Genomic DNA, 23,121 nt, shown 5'->3' with positions numbered 1-23,121 from the left:
TCCGGACATGCAGGCAGGCTGTTGAGTGTTTGATGACTTGCGAAACATTTTATTGACAATTACGAACTGATATTAACATACTTGTAAAATTGAGGAATTTGTGTATAATGAACTTTAACAACTTTTAACAATGTTTTACTGTTTTGTAATGATTTTAATTAATCATGTACAAATAAACAAATACTTACTTACTCAGGTGATCCATTAAATAAGAACCCAAGCTAGAACATTGGCGGCACCATGTCGTATGACTTATTCTTTTTCAGTAAAAACTGTGCATTTGTTGAACAACATACCCATCAGAACTGTGTGAGACTGACTCCACGTACACCATCTGGATATGTTGACCTTGATCCTGCTAGCTCACAGTGCATGATCAGTACCCCTAACATGACAAGGTAACAAATGGATTGAGCAACCTCAGAAAAGGACTTGCTCTCCAAGGAAATCGTGGTAACAGTTCTAGAACCCTTTTGCTCAGTACCTTATGCATATCCAGAGATACACAATAAATACACAGTAATGTGTTTTATTATGAACTGAGGTGGCGAAGTGAGCTAAAGAATGATGATGGATTCCACCCAGATCTGTGACTGGGGGTGAGTGTCTGAAAAGTTCCAGCGCTCCGTCCATCATCTCCTTGTGTTTGCTTAATATTTATTGAAGCATGGTTATTCTTGAGAAAAATTGTGTGCTGCAATAATCAATACAAGGAAACAGAAAAATGTTATTAGCATAAAGAGAATGGCGAAAAAGATAAACAGTTCAACCATTTTGCTTGTTACAAAGAATATATGCCTGCATACAAGTAGTGTAATATGTTGTACATCTACCTAGCGCATCCTAACCTAGCATGTCTAGGGTGTGTGAATCTGCCAATCCTTATAGGGTGATCCAACGCCCAGTTAACTGTGGGTGAGTGTCATCAGGCTGCCTGTCTCGGTGGAGAGCTGGGCAACAGCCCCCACATGAGGTAAACAGGATCAGATGGGCTGGAATTCCATCATGGTCCGGCCTCCCAGTGCCAGCGAACCGATCCTCTGTCTCACAAAGGACCCATGTCTTATGCATAATACTATCATCTGTGTAACCATGCTGAAGTCTCAGTCAGGCCACAATTGTTTATTCTATTGTGATAGCTCTGTTGCCAAATAGCCAAAACAAATAACAACATTTTGTGTGATGAACTTAGCCCCAAGGTGTTTGATAGTGTGCCTACTAAGTGTAAGTGTAAGCAAAGTGAAGTTCCAAGAATATTATCCAGTATTTGCACGCTAATGATTGTGTGTCAAATGTAATTGTGTTTAAGGAGAGAAGACAACTTAAGAACGTGAGCATGTAAAATGGCGTTTCTAACCAGGCCTAATGTAATCACAAGACAGCATGGTGGGGGTTCCAGTCTGTGAATCCAACAGGAACAAGGCCTATTGTCTTCTCTATAGCCAGTCAATGTAGTTTACAATGCGTCTCCGTAACATGGTCAAACTTGACAGGCCAAAAGCAGGTTTCACTGCCATATTTTGGACAAACTATAATATGACAGTAGAATAAAAGGGGAGTCCTAGATCACATGTATCAGAGTAGTCAAGCCTGTAGAGGATGACAGGACCAACCATTGGTGCTCTCCACTCGTGAACAATAAGAGGAAAAATCCTTCTCAGAAGGTTTAGGAGAATAAAAGCTGCCAATACTATGGAATTTACCTGTTCTGTTAAAAGGAGCTTCATGTCAAATCGAAAGCCAAGGTTCTTAACAAGGCCAGCCAAACAAGGACCGTGCCCAGCCAGATGAGCCAGAAAATAGCATTCTATAGGTAGCCAGTGTCTTAGATCAGAACCACAGTTTTGTTGACATTTAGTTTCAGAATGCAAGAGCTCATCTAAATTTCGATCACAAAATGCAGGACTGAATGGTATGCTGGATCTCTTCTGGACAGTAATCTAGTCTGAAGATAAGGTGCGTTTCGTAAGTAAAAGGCATACAGTCCAGGCCAAAAGATCTGATAATGATGATCAAATGTATGACTGTGCAAAATACTTAACTGTTTCATAATTACACAAATTTTCAGGAAAATGGCTCAACGTTATTTAAAATTGCATGAAATGCAAATCTGTCATTTAGTTCTATGGGGCATATTATCAAGACAGGCGATAAAATTATCGCTGCTTTAGCGCCAGAAAACTGCCGCTAAAACGGCGATAATGGGCTTGATAATATGCTCTATGGAATTCAAGTTGAAGCCCATGTTAGATGTCCTTCACATCTAAGATGGGCTTCAATTGGAATTCCATAGAGCATATTATCAAGCCCATTATCGCCGTTTTAGCGGCAGTTTTCTGCCGCTAAAGCGGCGATAATTTTATCGCCTGTCTTGATAACATGCCCCTATGTTTTAGCGTGAAATGCATCTATATGTAATTTTTTGATGCAAGGATGCATTTTGCTGTAATATTAACCAGGGGATAGCAGTAAGGTAAACACTATCTAAAAGCAAATCTAGAGGTGCTTTCTACTGTGGTCTTGAGATTGGATTTCCTAAATAAGGGTTTGGCCACATTTTCCAAAAGTAATACAGATGTCAACTTTGGTATATTAATGTCATGCCTCAGATATGCACATATGAGGCAATGAAAAAATAATAATCAGACAATTCGTAGCTGAAAAATGCAACACCAACATACTGAAACTTTCAGCACAAATTCAATAACAATAAAGTGAAGCTACAAATTCATCATGCGCTGAAAGATTTCTCCAAAAGGCCGATTATACGGAAGAAAAATACATGCATCAACTGTGGTATGCAAACATCATGCCTAAGAAATACCTATGGGGGCAATGTGTTAAGAATAATTAGACATCTAGATCTTGAAAAATGCTACTTTATTTGATGTGAATTTAACTAGAAATATTGCAAATAGAAACTGGTGAAACAGAACACTGCATGAAACAACCATTGCTTTTAACCGAAGGCACCCTTTCACTCATGGGTAACTTATGAATTGAGAACTACAAGTCCCAAACAAGAAAAAGGCAAACCATAATTGCAGCGGACCACGGTGAGGTAATATTAACAGTGAGGAGGGACTGCTTTGTTTACCCCGTGATTAAGGTCCTGCAGGATTGAAGCGTGTTGGGATTATTCACTGTTTGATCAGTAATTAAATTAACGTAAAACAACTCGCGAGCGAGGTTATAAATACATATACCTATATATATTTATTTACTATGGTATTAAAATACTGTTCTTTCAAGCATGGAGTCATTTTGGTTGGACATCCCACTGCACTAATTCGGCATTACTTGGGTTATACTATATCTGGTCTCCACCTCTACAACACTTCCTTGTTGGTAGGCCTAGACTATTCATGCAATCTACCCCAATGACCCAAGTAGGTTTTGGAGGCTCACAGTCAGCACAGCCCATGTACCAGAATCCTAGACTATAGGGTAAAAAATGATTGCTCTTTTATATCATGCATGCTCCTGCTATTTTACTAATCAGGGCAAAGCCCGAAGAGTTCTTTCTATACCTTGATCATGGTCTAGATACTTAGGGCCTGATTTAGTTCAAGTCTGGACTCTGTTGTCCCTCCTTGGTAGTGGTTACCAGTACTCCATGGAGCTGATGGAGACCCGCCAGCCATATTTAGTTGTGGGCGGGTTGAACTGTCGTCCGAAACCACAGACTGTTTTCTGTCGCATAAGCAGTGGACCTGCGTCAACACGGCAGACTCCTCTGCTGGCTAACAATGCAATGTCACCGTCAGGATGGCGGCTTTGCGCGGATCCCATTTGGATTTCGCTGTTGTGCTGATATTGTTCTAATAGTGGTTTCCTGATGGAATGAGTCCCTGGTGGAATGAAATCTGGCAAGGTCTACTTACTAATGTGTCACTACACATACATGTGTGGTTGCTTCAAAATATATGTAGGTATTATGTTATGCTTCTTTTTTCATATTGCATAGCACACAAACACACACACTATTAAATTCTCACCCACAGGCACCACAAGCACAACACACACCAGCACCACAACAAAACATTTTTTTATGTCAATACATGTGTGTTCGTTTTACCTTGATAAGTTGAAAAATGAACACAAATGCATTACACTTAAGAAAAGAATTGCATGTAAGAGCAATGTAAAAATGCACAAGGCTAAAAGCATTGTCAACATGACACAAGTGGAAATGAAGATTACCTTAGATCCCAACGATAACAGAGTTAATTAGCATTGTGGTCAAGTAGTAGCAGCAAAGGAAAGAACTGGACAATGTGGTTCAAGACAGAAACAGAAGTAGGAGCAAAAAAAAGGTACATTTCTGCATCATTTTCTTCAATTCCTCCAAATCAAAGTAGGAGGTATCCCTGTCACAGTTTCTTTGACAGAAAGACACATCGTGATTGGCCCGGCACTAATCTTGGCTGGACAACCGCCGACAGCCACTCTTGCCTATGACACCATCGACACAGGAGAAAAATGCTGGTCGAGTCGATGAAACTCGGATGGTCTTTCGTCCATAGATCTGCCAACATCTAAACAGAGTGGGCGGACCGCCAAGTAGGTGGGCAGTGAAACTGTTGAAAAAGAGGAGGCAGGACAAGATACATCAAGATCTGAATCAGGCCCTTAGTCCCTTTCCGAATTTCTCTCTTTTTGCTGTAATAATATGTTATGTTAATAACTACTTATAGCGCGCACGTACACCCATAGGTTTCATGAAGCTAATGCAGAGGAGAGTAAACCCAGAAATCCCTAGGCGTAAGCTTGCTCAAACAGCCACGTCTTCAGGGATTTCCTGAAGACCAAAAGACTGTCACAACTCCTCAGTGACAGACGGAGGGTGTTCCAGAAAGTGGCGGCCAAATAGAAAGTATTTAGAAATCTGCAGAACAATTACAGGAGATTCACTTTTTTTGTGTGGCTGTCGTGCTGTACCTGGCCATGCCTGACCTTTAGTCCATGTAGGACATGTACTAGGGGCCCATTGGACACAGTGGAAAGTGAGCAACCACAGCTATGCAGTTTCATCATGCAACTGGGACACAGGAGCACTTAAGACACTGGAGATGGTTGTTTGGCCTGGGCTGGCAGTTTTTTGATTGTGAGGTTCTTGATGATTGGAATGATCCTTAGTGTTTGGGAGGAGATATGGTCTAGTGGTTAGGTAGCAGTTAACTTTAGAATCAAAAAGCCCACATCTATATTGTTATCATGTTCATCGAAATGAATGTGTTATCTTGGACAATGTACTTTTTATACTGGCCTGTGCCTCACTTCACTTATACGAGAACACTGTAAACTTTTAGACAAAGGCTGGGCACCTAAAGGCGAATTTATTTGTGTTGCGTCTTGGAGCTTTACTAGGCAGATCAGATCAGAATCCTTGCCAAGAAGGGAAAGTACTGTATTTCCTGAGAACATCAGGCACTGTGCTGCATGCTTTATGTGAGCATTTCTTGTGTTACGAATTCTATGAATTACAGAAAAATGCAAGTGTGTAAATAACTGGAATGCTGCTGTATGCCACACAATACAGTTGTGTTTTCAAGGCATTATAGACTGCATTAGTAGGTGAACTTCTTCGGATTATAAAAGCTGTCTGGATAAATGATAGAAGTGACCCCTGGCTTATCTTGTTGGCACTTCAGTGAAATAAATTGCAATAACTAAATAGTCATTAACAGTTTTAATAACTGTTGTGCCTTTATGACACCACTGCATTTTCTGCACAGGTCTAAATTTTAGTGATGTCACTTCCTGTAAGGTCATCAGAGATAAAATTACTCACTTCCTGTAACATCATTGTGTCAAATGTTATATGATGTCACTTCCTTTGGTGTCACTGGGCTAAAAGTTTGTTTGATGTCATTTCCATTACCTGGTGAATATACGTCTGTGCACGAAAGGATATTTGCAAATGTACATGACGTATCTACTTCCATAGCAAATAAACTAATTAAGTAATCGTTAGAGAGATATAAGTTAATAAACATTGTAATAGTGTAAGTTTATATGCAGACATAAAGAAATCAAACTGGATTTTGTCCTCCCTTCCTTTAGAACAGTCTGCCCCCTCACTTGTAGGACTGGACTCGTTGACACAGAATTATAAACAAAGATAGTGGAGTTTATAGAACGACTACACATCTGCATTGAACACATTATGTGGAAAGACGCCTAATGTTATATCCCTTGCCGATATCAAGAGAACCTGTCCGGATTTTACTGTTGTACTGGCGTGTATTCAAATGAAACATTTACCGCACCACCATACAAACAATAGAGCAAGCAACAGATTTGATATGTTTAATTAAGGCATAGTGTGGCACACCTCCTGGCTATTATACATCACACCCGACTAACCATTTTCCAAGTGGAAATAGCTTCACTGGGACAGATCACGAGGGTACATTTTCATTTTTGTATTCTAGCCTCTCCCTGAAGGCACGGTTGAATTTGCTATTTGGAATTACAGTGCAAATGTGACACTATATCTAGCACCACCTGTTAGATTATTAAAATTGTATATCATACCCAACAGAGTAAGATTATTCCAAGAGCATTAAACATTGAACTGACGTGATACAATTAACAAGTAACGAGATAGATTTTTTTTCCAACTGTCTGGGCATCGAACCAAGCTCATGTGATATTCATGTGAGCAAAGCAGACAGGGATTGTATATGGCGGAAATGAAACAGATTATTTAGTTAATTATCCTCGTTGCTTGCTGGCGACAAATCTATACGTCTGCACTTCGCTTTTCGTATTGAAAACATTGTGGAAATATTACGTGCATTGTTCTCATATTACTATTTCGACGAAAGGACATTTTTGAGCTAAACCACATGTTCTGTCCAATAAACCTTTGGGGCATATTATCAAGGACAGGCGATACATTATCGCCGCTTTCATCGGCAGGAAACTGCCGATAAAGCGGCGATAATGGCCTTGATAATATGCTCTATGAATTCCAATCAAAGCCCATGTTAGATGTGTCCTTGATAATATGCCCCTATGTTTGGCTATCGTCGGAGATTTCCTACCTTTCCATAAGGAAGTAGGGCACTTGATTACAAGGAAGCGTTCATTTTCGTTTCCTGTGCGTTGGGGCAAGGTTACAGCACTTCTCGCAATTTTTCCCGTTCAAATTTTGGTAGGAACAAACTACTAACATTTACCGAAGGAAAATATGCAGAACAGCTCTGATACATCTGAAAATAGAGGCAGTAAGCAGCTATTTTCAGATGTAATTACTAATTTCAAACCGCTTGATACATGCTGCACCCAGTAGAATCGGTTTTAGCCGGTGCAGTAAATAACTCACGCCAATCCAGTTTACTAATAATCAGATCCATTTCTTGGTGAACAGACTTTTGTCCCTCCCATTCCACTGCACTTTGTACTGTAATGTTGATCTCACTGCTTGGCTTACTTGCGTAAGTTTACATAGGGGCATTCCTTATACTAAAGACAGGGGTGCTCCTCCATTGGAGCGGAGGCGCGACACCCCATTTAAACTATCGTCAAAGCCCCAGAGATGAAAAATAAAATGGTAATTCATTACATTTATTTTTGTATCCCTTATCCCTTCTCTGTGTAGTGACCCAGAGTCACAGTCAGCAGTCTAGTGTTTTGTATGCCCTACACTAAACACCCACCCACCACTGATGTCACTGGTCAGGTGACACAGCTTTAATAAAAGGGGCCGAGGCCATGTGCTCTGGGCCAGTTGTACCATGTAGCTGACTGTGTCTGCGTCAGTCCTTTCAAGCATGAGGGCCCAGGGCCCCCAACATTACATTGGCGACGAGGAGGGCAGATGCTAGCCACGCGTGCCGCTGATTAAAGAAAAACCCCGGAAAGAAGAAGGGAAGTGCCTATGTGCAGGGCACCCCTCCAGGGAAGCGGTGCCTGCCGCCGAGAGGCCCGAGGGGCGTGTGCCGTGCCCCGGGCCTAGGCATCCAAGAGGAGGTGACCGGGAGCCCACTCCGCACCTCCGTGCCCAGCGTGAGCCTTCCTGCGGGAGGGGAAAGTGCAGCGGACCGACCAGAGCCCACCTGTGCCGGCCGCAACCGAGCGCCACGTGGAGGCGCAGCCCGAAGTGCCCGGGAGTAAGCGGACCGACGGGAGCCCACCCGCGTCGGCCGCAGTGAGGCCCCACCGCGTGGTGACCGAAAGCGGAGCCCAGCCGCTAAGTTGAAAAGGCCCGTCGGCCGAAGGTGAGCCAGGACAGTAAAGCACAGAAAGCGGAGCCCACCCGCTATACACTGGACACGTTGCCCAGCAAGGCGGGCGCGCCAGAGATTGTCCCCTCAATGAGGCTAGCGAGAGCCCACCTCGCTGCACCACGCCGAAACCTACAATGATCCCCCGCCGCACAGCGTGTGATCCCGAGGCTGCGGCGGCGGGGTGAATGCGCCCGCAGCGTGAGAAGAGCTGCCAGGCACTGTCCCTGCAAGCGGAGCCCACCCGCATAGCCATGGTGTCCTGCTGAGTGAAATGCGGCCGACAGTGAGTCACAGACATTGACTGTTCCCCCCCTAATGTGTGAGCGGCCCCTACTATTGCCAATCAATTAAGACAAGACCAGCGGAGCCCACCCGCGGCCTGCCTGCAGCGTCCCCCGCAGCATGTGTGAAGTGCAGCGGCGGGGGATTAACTAGAGCGCCCGCAGTGTGAGGAGAGCTGCCGGGCGCCCAAACAATCAAAGCGGATCCCACCCGCAAAGCGCTGTCACCCCCACCCCACGCCGCGTGTGGCTGCGGCGGTGGGGGAAGGGAAAGGAGAGAGCCAGCACCCGGCCCTCCAGCCGGCAACAGCGTCAGTGCAAGCCCCCTCCCCCTGCGCGGCCGTGGAAAGTGTAAGCCTGCTGCGAGGGAGGGGAGATCGGAACTGAACCCCTGGCCGGAGAAGGAACAGACTCCCCGAGACGGGGAAAAGGAGGCCTCCAGCACCAGCGGTAACTCTCCCCCACCCAGTGCAGCGTGTTGACTGTGAGACTGCTGCGGGCGGGGAGAGTAGCGGAAGATCACAGCACGACTAGCGCTGCCCCCAAATGAATCGGAGTTGAGTCAGCCCTCAAAAAAATAAATAAATAAAGACCTCTCCACTTGCCTGCCTCCTTGCTCCGGAGCCTGCTCCTCGCCTCCCGGCCGACGAGCAAAACAAGCATCAGAGAGCTGCCTGGCCAGCAGAGCCCTCTACTGGCCAAACTACATCACTGCGCTCACAGACAAGGGAAGAGCTCCACAGGAACGAACTAGCCTTAGGTCAATCAATTACAAACAAGCATACCACAAGCAAGAAATCCCAGCACAGTGATTGCAAACCCATTTTCACGACACAGTGACCCAGGACACCCACACAGCAGTACAAGACTGACACCGCATCGCCACGCAAGTCAGCAACACAGTGCCTGCAGAGGGCAGCTCCACAAGCGTGTTGGTGAGGAGAGCCAGCGACACCAGAAGCTCAGGAACGTGCCAAAACCTTCAGGAATGCGCCAGGGGACAGCGTAGGAACGTGCCGGAAACTCCAGGAACACGCAAGGAGACAGCACCAGAACGTGCTGGAAGCAAAGCATTGCACAGGACAGCGCAAGGAGTGAAGGAACCCCACACCTGCACGACAGGACCGAACAGCACTGCGCAGGACCGCGCAAGGAGTGAAGGAACTCCACACCTCAGGACCGAACAGCACTGCGCAGGACCGCGCAAGGAGTGAAGGAACTCCACACCTCAGTACCGAACAGCACTGCGCAGGAATGCGCAAGGAGTGAAGGAACTCCACGCCACCACGACCGAGTAACTCAGGGATCGCGTCCTCGGAGACCTGTCAGTAGGTCACAGCGAAGATGACTTGCCAGAAAGTCACCGCCAGAAGCTGACCAGGCAGATGGTCGCCCGAAAAGGAAAGAAGACGCGGACCAGTCAGATGGTCGCCCGGAAAGAAACGGAAGAAGCTGACCAGGCAGATGATCGCCCGGGAAGGAAAGGAGAAGATGACCAGTCAGATGGTCACCCGGAAAGAAAAGGAGAAGATGACCAGTCAAATGGTCGCCCGGAAAGAAAAGGAGAAGATGACCAGTCAGATGGTCGCCCGGAAAGTAAAGGAGAAGATGACCAGTCAGATGGTCGCCCGGAAAGAAAAAGAGAAGATGACCAGTCCGATGGTCGCCCGGAAAGAAAAGGAGAAGATGACCAGTCAGATGGTTGCCCGGAAAGAAAAGGAGAAGATGACCAGTCAGATGGTCACCCGGAAAGAAAAGGAGAAGATGACCAGTCAGTTGGTCACCCAGAAAGAAAAGGAGAAGATGACCAGTCAGATGGTTGCCCGGAAAGAAAAGGAGAAGATGACCAGTCAGATGGTCACCCGGAAAGAAAAGGAGAAGATGACCAGTCAGATGGTCGCCCGGAAAGAAAAGGAGAATATGGCCTGCCAGAAGGTCACGACTGCGAAGACATGCCAGAAGGTCAAAGCTAAAGTAACTGAATATTCTGACATGAAGACCGACGTGTAGTTCAAGAAGAGGTCCATGGACGGGACCCAGAAGAGGTCTGATAACACCGACCCGAAGTAAAGGAGGAGCGACAGGAAGAAAGGTACGATGCCTGGTTTTGGTCATCGGAAGAAGAGAAGGCGTGTCCTAAGGGTAGGACGCAACCAGGGAGACACGTGTGGAGTGCACGCCACACGGAGATGGCCTGGGTAGTTAAGACAAGAAAAGGGACCGACCATGTCGTGAAAGGAATGGAGGAGAAGAAGGGTAGTGAGTGCCACGGTGCCACTAGAAGATCACAAGAAGAGAAGAGGTGTGACCAGTCAACTCACACACCCATCAGAAGAAGATGGTGACATGCACCAGAACACCAGAGTGCAGCGGAGAACAAGGCCTGGCATGAACACCGGCGGCACCAGTCAAAGATATCCACCTACGAGCCATCCATCCAGGTGGCAATCACAAAGGAGGGCAAGTTTGGACTGTTGACAACAATCTACCTTTGAGGTTGAGCGGAAGATTGGATGGCGAGACTGCTCACACATCCGGCTGAGGAACTGACCAGTCCACATCAACTCGTGGCAGCCCAAGAAGCAAAGGCCTCAAGGGACTCTGGTGGCAGCAAGTCCCGCAAAAGAGACCGATCCACAACGGTGCATCTGCAAGACCCACGGAGAGGAAAGCTTTGCGTGCAAGAAAAGAGTCAACAGCGTAACCTTCAGGTGGAACTAGGACACAACGGTGAAGATCGTGGAGCACCCCGCTCACGGCCCGAAGGCTATGGTGGAGCAACATGACCGAAAACACCAGTCCAGTGGAAACCTGGCAAAGAGGTCCTCCCGGACATCTTGTGAGAGAGGAATACCGGCGAGAGGGGCATCCTAGTGGGAGGGATGTATGCACCTACTCCTTTCATCTGCCCAGAAATACTTTGAAGCCTGCCCAGAGACATCACCAAGGACCAGGACTGAAGAGGAGAACCGAGAAGACAAACAATACTCAGATCATGTCACCCTTCTCTCTAACTACCAACTGTCACCAGTGGTGCCAAGCAAAGGCAAGACCGAGAACAATGTCCAGGCGGCGCAGACAGAAGATAGGACCCGCCGAAAAACGGCAAACCATGCCACAGTGACTCATGAGTCCTGGATGTAGCAACTACACCATCTGCGACCTGCAATCCACCAAAGAGACTCACTTCAAATCATAGAGTCCAGTGTTATATTGTATGTACATTTTCTTTCCCACAGGTTTGAACTTCGTGGGGTTTGCGAACTGCATTTTTTTCTCCCACAGGTTGGACTTTCTTTTGTTTTCATTTTCCCCCAAGTTTGGGAGGGATGTAGTGACCCAGAGTAACAGTCAGCAGTCTGGTGTTTTGTATGCCCTACACTAAACACCCACCCACCACTGATGTCACTGGTCAGGTGACACAGCTTTAATAAAAGGGGCCGAGCCCATGTGCTCTGGGCCAGTTGTACCATGTAGCTGACTGTGTCTGCGTCAGTCCTTTCAAGCATGAGGGCCCAGGGCCCCCAACATTACACTCTACAGGCCTCCAGAGCGCTGTGGAGTGCAGAGGGAAGCTGCTTCCTTCAATTAGGGTGCTGCTCTCATGCTGTATGAGAGCATTGCCAGGATTGGTCGACGAGTTTCCTGATGGCCGGGCTGCATTTAAAGACAGAAGAGGTCCGGTGCAGAGGTAAGTGTTTAATTTGCCTTTTTAATTAATCATATTTACTCCCACTCGCCCCAACCACTGTAGATAACAGCAGCAACTGCTTAAAGAGCAATGCCACCTGATTCCCCTTCAAGAAATGAGGGAGGCAGAGCCATAAAAAATACCATCCATGGTGCAATCTGATTCCTCTATGTTTTGCAACTAGAATTAGCGGGGACGATGACCAGCAAGTGCAGCCCCTGTCAGTGGCTAAAAGTAAAACCTGTTCAAGGAATTCTACTAACTCACAATCCTAGATCCTGGTTAAGAGATAAGGTGAGGTGAGAGTACAGACTTATGGTACTTCAAAATGCTCTGGTATGGTAGCCTCCTAGAATGTCATTTTCTGCCAAATCACACACCTGTCCCTCAATACCACTGAGATCATGGCTATCAGGCATATTACTAACTATCTAGGCTAGGAGTGTTGGCGTTGGTGCCTATTCACCAAAATGTCAGGCATAGCAAAGTGACATCACATACCATTTGACCATAATAACATCACAGGAAGTGACCTCATATGACCGTGGATACAGAATTTTTGCCTGGAAGGTGTGTCACATGACCCTAATATATAACAATTGGCATTTTCGAAATTTCATACTCACAGCATGATTAGTATGATAAAATAACACAGACAAATGTCTCATTTAGATGCCACCTATACTACTGTGCTGACTTCATCTTTGAAAGTTCTGGGCATAATACTTATCTGGAATTGTAACGAACGAGTGAAGCAAGAAATCCTTCTGGGGTGTTTTTTCTCCGAGAAAAAAGAATGTGAGGAAATAGTGCATTTTAAAGCAACATTTTCACATAAACAAGCGAAAATGCAATATGTGTTGAAAGGGCACTCATTAAATATTCAAATCCGTTCGTGGTTTGCCAAGCCAAATAAATCCCCCAAGAGTTAGCCACAATTCTTTTCTAATGTGCTATTGGTGTCCTCATGTACAAAACCGACCTTCTTTGTATCATGACCAGTATTTTGTCATGGGTGTCCTCATATTTCATGGGTGCCCCGTGTATACTAAACTGAGATAAAATATGCCAGTGCCTGAATTTTACAAATATTGCATTCATATACCACTGGCGACCCTTATGTCAATAATTTCCTTAGTATGTCACAGACAGCATTTTGTCATGGGTGACACCCTAACATAAGGCAGGTTGTTCACCTTTATCCCATTAATTACCTCCAGTGTGATCTTACCAGCATTTTGCCACTGGTGTCAATGCATGCCAATAAATACCTCTGTATGCCAATATATTTTCATAAGTGAACTATATGCCACAAATTACTTCTAGAATGCCAGTACCAGTATTTTGCTAATGGTGCCCGTTTACCCTTTGAAATCTCATGACGAGCTGAGCTCGTCATAACCGCCACGGAACGCACACGCGGGGATAATTCCCCTCCTGTGCGGGGCGTTCCATTGAGTGGGCGGAGTCGTGACGAGCTCAGCTCGTCATGAGCACAGCTCCCCTGTGCAGCATGACGAGCTGAGCTCGTCATGGGCACCGCGTTACCACGCGTGGCCCCCCTCCCCCTCACTTCGGGGGAATTAGCCCCATGGGGAAGGGGTTAAGCCAAGAATGACCCCTAGTGTATCAGTCCCAGAATTTTGCTCAGAGTGCCTCTATAAGACAATAATTCCCATCAGTGTGCCAGGTACAACAACAATCTAGCAGCATCACATCACATTCTCGCTCACACTCACATCCACTCACACTTGTTTACACCCCCGCACTGATTCTTATTCATTCTCGTTCATTCTTAATCTCACTCACTCATTCTCACTCACTCATATTTACTAACACTCAATCTCACTCACTACCTGTCACTGATGCTCACTCACTTTCCCTTACACACACATGCTTACACTTATAGCGACACATGCTGGCACAAACACACAGTCACTCTCACATGAACACACTTTCACTTGCAAGCACACACATAAGATACATTTGAAAGCCTTTTTACTTAACACAGCTGCCACCAATTTGGGAGCTCCCATTCCAGTTAAGTGTGCTCCATATTTATTACATTAATAGTGAATAATAGATTGTTCATTGTAAAACATTGGATTGTTGGTTGATTGAAGTGTGAGTCCTGGTCAAGCAGCAACCACAATTCTTGTCAGGGTGAGGCACAAGCCAACCCCAAATCAATCTGTGCTGAATCCTCCGGGAACTTGCCACAGAGCAGTCAGGCTTAAGTTAGAGGCAATTTCTAAAGTATTTGTGCAACACGTCAAATATTATTAAAGTGAAAGACACCAGACAAAAATTATCCCACACCAAGTTAGAAAAATATAGTTATTTTGAATAAATAAAACAAGACCAAAGTAATAAACATCCAATCAGAAGAACTGGAGATATGCAATTTAAAAATAAAAGCACAAGGTGGCAACTGTGGTGAACTGGTTGCGCCGAATCGAGATTCAGTCACAAGTTCAGGCCAACTGTAATAGAGTGTGGGCTGGCTACAGAGATCAAGTTGGGCCCTCTGAACAAAGTTCCTCAAATCTTGACTCATAATCTGTATGGCGGTTGGTTGCAAGACTTTGCGTCATCTGGCTTTGGTTTCGATGGAGCTGTGTGTTGAGGCTTTGCATCGCTTTGTGTCGATTCCGATGAGGCTGCCAGCTGTGCATCGAGGCTTTGCAGAGCTTCACATCACTTCACATCCAATTGATACCACAGCTTGGTTGGGGGATCCAGGTGCTGAGCTCAAGGTTGTTGTAGCCTTCTTTCCCTGAGGCTGTAATCAGGAGGCCTGTCAACTAACCCTTGAAGTCATGGCCGGCTCTATGGCGGTGCGACCTGTGCCACGGCACTGGGCGCTGACTTCAGGTTGGGGCGCATTTTTCACAAGCATATTAAGGTTTTAAAAGCACCTACTGCCACATTCTTGGGCTCCAACAATTCTCAGGCAACAAGAAAAATGTAAAATAACTCCCAGTGATTAATGTTCTTCCTGTAGAGCGATAGGAGTTTTACCTAGTGGAAGTAAGATAGTGCAGAGGGTAAATATACCCTCTGCAAAAAACATCTACCTTGCAGATCACAGAGTGCATATAATGTAAATAGGTCAGTGGGTTACTGCTATTGTCCTTTTGTTACTTGTAACCTGTACCAACAGTGAGCTATTAACTTTCATTAGAGAGCTACATGAAAAAACTACAAGGTATAGATTAGAGAGTTATGATTTATTTCCCTAATATTTCATTATCCTAATGTTGCGAAAAAGAGTTCATTTGGGGAGAAATCACTTTTTATTATTAAAGTGAACCCCCAACCATGGTGTTACTTCCTAAATTCCGAGTTTGTGCTTCACCAGACCAAGCACTTTTAAACTATACTGCCTAGCAGTATGGATGACATATGACTTCTACACCCGGTAATCCTCTGTGTTAGGTAATATTTCCTATACACTGATTTAAACACGTATGATTGATTGTCTCTGTGTAATATGTGTGTGATGTAAAGTGCTCTGACATCCTACACTGGTATGATTGTCGCTATGAATCTAATTAAATGCATCTAAGAGAGAGGGGTTATGGAGACTAAAGGGGTACTGTTAAAGGGTGGTAGTTAGAGCAATTGTGGTGGAGGTAGTCATTAGGGGAGCACCAAAAACCATTTTCGCACCGGGCGCCACAGCGCTATAGCAGACCTTGCTTGAAGTCACTCTCTTGTGCTCCTGGGTTAAAAAAATGCTGGTCCAGTAATTCTCACCCAGGCAAGAGGACAACAGGCAGCAGGCCCGCAGTTCTTCAGAGCAGCAGTCCAGTAGAGTGGCAGTCCTTCTACCTGGAAGAGTCCACAGGTCCAGAAGTAGCTGAAGATTTGGTGTCTGGGGCTCAATATCTCCACTGGGTTTTCTTTTAAAGTCGGAGAAGCTTCTAGAGTTTTTACTTTGAAGTTCAAAGGCATCTTGCATTCTATGTCCTGGCTTCAGACTAACTACAGTGGGTATGGAGCCCTTTGTGTGGAGGAAGGAAACAGTCTATTCAAGTGTAAGTAGGGTTGTGCCCAGCTCCACCATTCTGCCCTGCCAGTGATGGCACAATCAGGCACACTGAGTTCTCTATTGTATGTGACTGTCTAGGAGGAATACACAATGCCCAACTGTCAGCTACACCCAGACATTTGACCCAGAGACAGACTGCAGACACAAAATGGCTACAGCAGGAAAACGTCACTTTCTAAAAGTGACCTTTTCAAAATTGGAAGTCAAATTCCAACTTTAACATGAGAGACAATTTTTCATTATATTTCCAAAGACGCCAAATATGAACTGAATACCTACTCCAATTTGGAAATTCCAGCGTATTAAATATAATTAGGTAACTCCAATGTTATCCTATGGGAGGGGTAGGCTTTGCAGTAGTGTAAAACTAAATTAAGAGTTTTTCACTACCAGGTAATGTGAAACTTAAAATTACGTGTCCTGCTTTTTAAATACTCTGCATCCCCGTCTCTAGCCTGTCCAGTGCCGACCCTAGGGGTGACCTATATCAGGGCTTGACAAATCTGAAAAATGGTACCAGTCCTGCAGGTCTAGTACCTTGAAAAATCTCCTCGACCTCACAGTAACCTACTTGACCTCCGTCTCTGAAAGCGGAGCAAATGTTACAAGATAATAAGATTTAAAGGCCTCTTTATTGCTCCTTTGCTTTGTGAGCAATAAAAAGGCCTTTAAATCTTGTTATCTTGTCACATTTCCTCCGTTAGTATGTTTTCGCCCTAAAAAGAGCTCGACCTCATAAAATTTACCTTGCAAATGCGAGCGGTCGAGTGGATTTGTCGAGCCCTGTATATGTTTTAAAAAGGAAGGTTTGGGCATGCCAAAAGCGTTATTTTGACAGACAGATTGAAATGGGAGTTTAAAATTGCACATACAGGCTGCAATATCAGGCTGGAGACGTGTTTAAAGCGCTACTTAGGTGGGAGGTACAACCAGTGCTGCAGGCCCATTGGTAGCATTTAATTTGAAAGCCCTGGGTACACATAGTACCATTTCACTAGGGACTTACCAGTAAACTAAATGTGCCAATTGGGTATAAGCCAATTTTACCATGTTAATGGGAGACAGTAAAAGCACTTTAGTAGTGGTAAAATGTACAGAGTCCTAAAACCAATAAAACATTTGGGGATGACCCTGAAGAAAGCGCTAAATCCAACATTCAATATAATTATAATGAAATATGGGAAACAAACATAGAATGCAGACTGTGTTTGTGGCACAGATTTTTCTATCTCTCACACCAGAGGTTTCAAAGGCAGTACCAGGGGTCACAAACTACGACCACTGGCAACCCTTAAATAACATTCATGGGTTTCAGGTCTCTGCACCTGCTGACGTCTACTGTTGTAGGAGTATCACTAGTTCTCTAAAGGCAATCCCTGAGTACGCTACCCTCAAGTCACTGAAGATGCACTAATTTTTTTGTATTTTAAATCTCTTGACATTATCTCATCACTAATACCAGACATTTATCTGGGATGCCTTTTTGGCACACTCAGTATGTACTGGCAGTGAAAAAAAATGCTTTGTCTACAAAGTTAGAGATTATTTCCACATGTGATCACCTGTTATCTTATACCAATGAGACTTACAACCTCACATACAGATGTAAATTGGTACTGCCATATGTCATGACCACCCAGATCCCCCTAATGTGCTCTGCCCTGAGTCGCGTCTATCTTTGCAAGATCAAAGAAGGCACCCTGGTACATCGTAGTCATACACAACACAAGGGGGTAGTGTCATGGCTAGTAGGAGCAGCAAGGAACACAGTAGTCACACATGTTGCTCAAGACGCACACACTGGTCAAGCCTAACATCATAGCATTTAAGTTATCGTGGGGCATATTATCAAGTAAGGGCGTTACATTATCGTAGCTTTTATCGGCAGGAAACTGCCGATAAAGCGGCGATAATGGGCTTGATAATATGCTCTGTGAATTTCAATCGAAGCCCATGTTAGATGTCTTCACATCTAACATGGGCTTCGATTTGAATTCATAGAGCATATTATCAAGCCCATTAACGCCGCTTTATCGGCCGTTTCCTGCCGATAAAAGCGGCGATAATGTAACGCCCTTACTTGATAATATGCCCCCAAGTTTTTAAAGGGCCATCTGTCCACAGAATTCACCACCAATCAAATTTTGCCCACTGGCACTAGGTTACCTACCTTGAGAACTTTGTTGAAACTTCTCGGCAGCCATTTTTTTATCTGGAACCTTCAGGAAACTTTTAGAATCTTCTTGGTGGTAATATTGAGTCCAGAATCTTCTAGATCCTTCTGTAATCATCTTGGCCATTTTCGATCCAGAGCCTATTAAAGGCAAGCCCATCAGCCATACCCTGCTCATCAATGGGAACGTCAGCAGCAGAAGCAAGCTCCTGTTCCATTGTCAGACTAACCTGCACAATCATGTCTAGTTTCCCAGAACAACTCCCGTCTTGAATCTCCATTTATTCCAGGGGACAGCATCCTAGCATCCCTGGTCTTCCCCGATAACAGCACTACAAAACTTGCAAAAGAAAATACTATGATGAGTACAATTCGGGGAACATCCTTTACAACGCGGATTTTAGTCATCAAGGCTTTCACAACGTGACCGTTACAAAGCAAGTCGTAACCACGACTTGCGCTGGAGGGTGCTAGAGGATTAAGAATAGTATATTTACTATTACAACACCTTCCCTAGTGTCCACGGGGACTGGTGTTAGAATAGTAAATTAAACTATTCTCAATCCGCGCCCCCAACGCAAGTCGTGGTAACGTCTTGCGTTGTAAGGGACGCATTGTGAAAGCACGCGTTGTAATGGAACGCGTCGTAATGTCGTACATCCGTACAATTCATCCTATGCTACAATACGCATGCTAAACCTATCGCTTAACTTGAAATAGGAGAGACTAATCTTCGATTTAGGAGAATATTTATGAGACAGTGTGTGAGGCTAGGTGTGGTTGTTTCAGGGGTCACTGTGACAGGAACAGGTCCTAAGAACAGAATAATCTTAACAAGTTAGAGCGATTGAGAGTGCAAGATTGTAGGTGCTCAAAGGGCATCATTAGGATGGCGGGCAGACTTTGTCCGCCCGGCAACCTGACGGTTAAAGGGACTGCCCACCATAACCATATGTACAGGGGTCCCGTGGGTGACATTAGGATGTGCACGCCACACTGGTGGGCGGATCCTGCATTTTTAACCTTGCGGCAGGCGGTACCCACCAACATCCTGGAGGCCCGCAATGGTCCCCCAACCTCGAAATCTGCATGCCTTTCCGCATGCATCCTGATATGGATGGCGGTGTCTAGCAGACACCGCCACTATATGAAACCCTTTTCTGCCCGGTCCATTTGTAGACTGGGCGGAAAAGCAGCGGGCAGTCTTCCCGTCCGCCGCAGTCCCCCCGCCATACTAATATGGTGGGGGAAATGGGTGGCGGGTGGGCTAGGATGTAGGGCGGATCGCCACCACCATGCGGACGGTGGCAATCCACCCTACATCCTAATGGGCCCCTATGGCACATTTGGGAAAACTCTAAAGCACTAAGTCCAGAGTTCGAATCTACAGTTGAAAAACCTTTGAGGTTGGACATTCATACTTTGCCCACCAGCTAAGAGAGGCTTAAAGAAAAAACAAGGTATGGGCGTGTTTTGCATACATAAGGGATGCAACAAAGGGGATTGAGCATTCCAGTGGTGGGGAGGTGTTGTAAACATTGTCTTTTATCCTTGCAGTGATACACCTAAACAATTTAATCAAAAGGAAGAGAGGCAATGCATTAAATGCAGTGAGGGCCATCACGAAGCAGAGCAGTGTGAAGGAACACAACAGCTCAGCCACTTGCAGGCACTGTTGTCATTTATTCTCTTTCATCCTATTTTTCCCCTTTCCCTAGGCATTGTCTCCGATTAAGCGTATCCAACGATTGACCTGGAGACCGCAGTCGGGTATTGGAGAGCAGGCATTATTTAGCGCTCCGGCTGGACACAGGATCTCAGGTTACTCAATCTTTTGAGTTTACTGGCTAACCAGCCTCTGACACATACGATAGGTTGCCAACCTGTCATGTCTTTGAAGATTAGGTACCAGAGCACAATAATAGCTCTATGGTGTTGGAATCCTACATTGGATGTGTTTGATCGCAATATTATTATTAAGTCTTCCAGTATTCAGTTTTTACAGATTTTTACAGCTAAATACCGACAGAATACAATGTTTCCTGTCTGTGTTTATATTTAAAAGGGGAGCAATACTGAAAATTGTGTTTCTTATGAGTGACTCTCCATGCTGCACTTCATGAATTCTAGGTTAACAGCTAAGCAGATAGGCATCATGGAGAATAAAAAAAACAACATTAAATGTCCTTAAATACAGTCATATGTTAATACAAAATTTGCATGTAATGCTAATATTTACCTGTAGGTGTAGCGTTTTGCTATATTTGCCTGCCTAATTATCTAGAACGTGGAAGGTATCAAAGAATTAGTGCATGTTTATCAGTTAAATAAATGCAGAAATATACAATTTTACTTCTACATTTAGTCTCAAAACACAAAATAAATATGGAAAAATACGCATAAATACAGGTGGAAATGTTTAAAAAAAACATAAAAATGGGAGCCTGAATTATAAAATTGCATGCAATTGTCTTTTATAAGGACCCAGAGGCTAATGAGGCTTCTTAAGCATAACAATGCATGGTTGCTATAGTAGTCAGTAGGCTAACATGCAGAGTAGCTGTCTGGTGCTGACCTCAATGGCCATGTTCTATGAACTAATTATAGTCTCCATGTAGTCCTCGATGGCATACAAAAGACTAGAGCCAACAGCCCTAACCAAGAAGGAAGATTTCTAACCGATCTATATGTATAGTATATGTCATACTGGCATCCATAAACCTGTAGCTAATATAACCCTGATAACTTGCTGGGCCTATGATCTCTCTTTCATAATATAGGGGATATGATCTCTGAATAATATTTCTGACAAAAGAATTCATACTTTTGGCAGTACTTTAGCTTGGTGAAATTGCAAGTGAGCGAGAAGGGAAAGGATATCACAGTGGGCATTAGATAACATCATCTGCTCATGGAGAAGTAAACTTACGATGGTGGAGATGTGCTAACCCACTCACAGACCTGGGAGATGTGTAGTAGAGGAAATAGCTGCGGTTATGCTTTCACCAAAGGAGCAGAAGGGCTCCTGGATAACTTGGTTATATCGAAGTCTCCTGGGAAGCCAATCAGAACTCTGAGAGCTGACAAGAAATAGTTTATCAAAGCTCAGGGATAGAGTCCCACTCTCAAAGAACGGTGTAAGGTAGCTCTGACACAGCCACATCATAAAGAAGCAGGATCACCGTGAATCCCTTGAAAAGATAGGTGCTCAGCAGCCAGCCCAGTGGTCCCTAAACTATCATCAATGAGTAACTAATGGTCCTTCTGGCTCAGCAGAACTTATTATTGCAGCTAGCGAATGAGGTGCCCAGCATGACATCACAGTGTTAAGAGTATAAATAAATAAAGGAGTAGCTCTTTCAGAACTTCTTCTGGTCAGGCATGAGGGTTTAAACTAACACTTTTTGGCAGGGCATGCTAGACCTGTAACATGAGTGATTGATCAGCATGCCAGTTAAAGGCTCTCCTAGGTTTCAACCCTAGGCCTTGGGTTGCCTGTTAGGATGCAAAGGATTGACATCTTCGGTCCCTTCTACCTTCATATTGCAATAGGAAAGACATTCTTTTTTGTTTTCATGGATAATGCTGTAAGGAAACCGAGCGGTTTTGTTGATGAACACTACTATTCCAGTGAATAGCCATGGTGCTCATAGAGATATTTACCAAAACTAGATTTTCATGGGCCCCAGAGGAGAACCCGAGGCAAGCGACACAGGTTAGCGTCACAAAGCTGATTGGGTCCTTTCTCCTTGCATATTGGCCCTGTTCTCTTGTATCTTTGTTCCCTATATTTTTCCACTCCCTGTTATATAACTGGCAATTCATTTTTTCCTCGAATGCTATATTGTTTTTGTCAATATAATGTTTGTACAACCCCCTTCATAAAAGCAAGGGGATATCTCCTGAGAACAGCAATGGTGTGGATCGATAACAACAATTGGATATGGACAAACCTGAGAATTACATTTTGAAAATAAGATCATACTGTGCTTTGGATGGTTTATTATCCACATGGTACACTGCTGTAATTTGTTAAAATATAAAATGCCAATAAATAGAGAAAAAAAACGATTTTCATGGAAGTGGTGTTAGATAAATGAATCATCTTCATATTGTGGGCAGCATCCTTAGTGGATAGTGGTCATTTACCAGAGATGACGTAGGGCTTTAGACTCTCTTGGACTCCAACTGAAATTGGCAAGTATTCCTAAGTACTGATCTTTTTGCAAACGTAGCTTGATAAGGTTTGCTCCAGGAGGTAGTAGGTTTGGAAGACACATACAGTAAGGCGCAGTAATCACATCTGAGAAATTAATGTCCAGACAGACCTATAAAGTATTAAACGTTTAGGGTCAGAAGAAGAGATGAGTGTAAACCAACTGTGTATTGGCTTTGCAATGAAGTTTAGACCTCAGTGCCTATTTTGATCTACCTGCCATTGGTGGAACATCTTCCATGGAAATACTGTCAGTTTGCAACAATGTATCTCAAGACGTGGCAGGAAAATCCTCACTAATTAGAGAACAATGTCTACCAAGGAAATAATGGTAACTCCGTAGAAACCTGTTTGAAGTACAATAAACAGTGAAAATACGTACTAGTCAAGTGTGACACATTCAGATGCCGTAGATATGCCTTGGTTTTGACACGAAACCATTTATTATTCCCTATTGTGCATATGGGAA

The sequence above is a fragment of the Lissotriton helveticus genome, chromosome 4_1 (genome assembly GCF_964261635.1).
Source record: "Lissotriton helveticus chromosome 4_1, aLisHel1.1, whole genome shotgun sequence".
NCBI classification, from domain to species: Eukaryota; Metazoa; Chordata; class Amphibia; order Caudata; family Salamandridae; genus Lissotriton; species Lissotriton helveticus.
This window is presented reverse-complemented; position numbering follows the sequence as displayed.